The 2,047-nt window shown below is 36.2% G+C and overlaps 1 protein-coding gene and 1 pseudogene across 1 annotated transcript in view; both read right to left on the reverse strand.

Moving 5' to 3' along the window:
* Positions 1-2,047, reverse strand: part of LOC102775126 (WD repeat-containing protein 44) — a 66,832-nt gene that overhangs the window by 35,970 nt on the left and 28,815 nt on the right. The window lies entirely within an intron of this gene.
* LOC102774849 overlaps positions 1-2,047 on the reverse strand; it is a 3,718-nt pseudogene that overhangs the window by 830 nt on the left and 841 nt on the right.

Raw genomic sequence — 2,047 nt, forward strand, 5'->3', positions numbered from 1 at the left:
ATCTTTCTTCTATCATTGACAGTCCCTCTAGGTTGTGGGCTGCTTGCCTGTGTTCCTGAGAAGCATCTACGGTACCAGTCTATAGAGTGTGTTTTCTTTAGTGAATTACCGGTATGTTTACCGGTAATAAACTTGCACTGTTTTATGTATATGTTTGATTACATACAGCCTTGTGACAGTTTTCCTGCATGTCATAAGCATTTGAATATAAATTAAAATGTTAAAATCAAATCTGATATTGTTTTACCTTTTATTTGGTGTGTGGAAGGTGTGCGGAAGAGGGGGTAGTCTTATACCGCGAGTATATAACAAACTCTGTATTTTGAGTGGAAATGTTAGGGGGTCGTCTTATACGCCCAGTCGTCTTATACGCCGGCAAATACGGTATTATACTTTTTCCAGTCTAAATAAGCCTAGAATTGTCTCTAACACGGTAGTCTGTAAGAGCAGAATTCTGTTATAAGGTATTTTTGATCCATTTATAGAGCATTAGCATCTAGTAAAAAGTAAAAGCATGTTTATAACATTAAAGGTTGGCTACAATGATTTGTATCATGTGCAAAGATGGGAAAAGAACAATTCACTTCACAGTAAGAAACAGTAAACCGTTATTTAGTATTCCCACAGGAAGCATTCCTAATAGGGCCCTTGTATAAAGCAAGGTTTCAAAAACTGCGCTAAGACTTGACTTGCTTTAGCTTTAGTCTTCATAACTTTCCTATGAGATAGTTATATTACCTTCGCTATTTTACACAATGAAAAACCGAGGCATAGGTCAGATTAAGTAATTTAAATTGTACTGCTAGTAAATATTAGGACCAGAATTTGACCTTAGGCAGCCTGACTCTAGGGCCCACTCTCTCAAATACCTTGCAATATTGCTTCCTTTCTAGGTATTAAAAGATGGTTATAAAAATATTCTAAGTGCTGCTATGAATGAGCACCAAAGTAAAGGCAATTAGTGCTGCTTGGGTTGGACTAAACTAATTAAGTCAAAGGCTCTGAATCTTGATCTGCCTTTAACAACTACAATTAATGCCTAATTGATTTGGCACTACTAGAGAATAGAATATTAAAATGTTCCATAAATAAAATTTCCAGAAATGAAACTTTTGAGTGCCAAACTTCTTAAAGTATTTTAAATTCCAAATTTCAATAACAGCTAAGCCTTGCTGTTCAGTATTTTTTTCCTTGAAATTACTTTCTTAAACAAAGGATATACAATTGCCCCTTTCTTATTGACCCAGAGTAGTTATCATGCTCAAATACAACACTATATTGTAATATTGTAATGACCTCCAGGGACCCAAAGGTGCAGAGGACTTAATTGTCTTCACACTACAGGACCCTAGGCTACTAAGCTTGGAATGTCTGTGTTTTGCATCTTCTTCCTCTATTTGTGCTCACTTCTTACAACTGGCCACGCGCCCACTTTTAAGCTTTACACGCCCCTCCATTTCTAATTTTTGCTTCTGATCTGCACTGAGCTAGGAAACCAGGTTTTTAAAAATGGAATTGCGAAGGAGATTAGACTGTGGGTGGTGAACACACAATAGAACATACAGATAATGTACTATAGAAGTGTATACTTGAAACCTATTTAATTAACCAATGTAACCCCAATAAAGTCAATAAAATATTTTAAAATAAATAAATAATTTCCTTTTTAAGAAAACAAAAATAAAAATGGAATTGCATGGTAAAGAATCCAGAGATTCTTTTTTTTAAAAATATATTTTATTGAGTTTTTACAGAGAGGAAAGGAGAGAGATAGTTAGAAACATCGATGAGAGAGAAACATCGACCAGCTGCCTCCTGCACACCCACTACTGGTGATGTGCCCGCAACCAAGGTACATGCCCTTGACCGGAATCGAACCTGGGACCTTTCAGTCCGTAGGCCGACGCTCTATCCACTGAGCCAAACCGGTTTCGGCGAATCCAGAGATTCTGAGTGAGGGTTTCTCCATGAGAAATTTTGTACATTATTTTATTGTGGACTTTATGGCACTTTTATTTTTTATTTTTCAGAAGATGGTTTAAGTGAT

Source organism: Myotis davidii, unplaced genomic scaffold (genome assembly GCF_000327345.1).
Source record: "Myotis davidii unplaced genomic scaffold, ASM32734v1 scaffold177, whole genome shotgun sequence".
Classification (NCBI taxonomy): Eukaryota; Metazoa; Chordata; class Mammalia; order Chiroptera; family Vespertilionidae; genus Myotis; species Myotis davidii.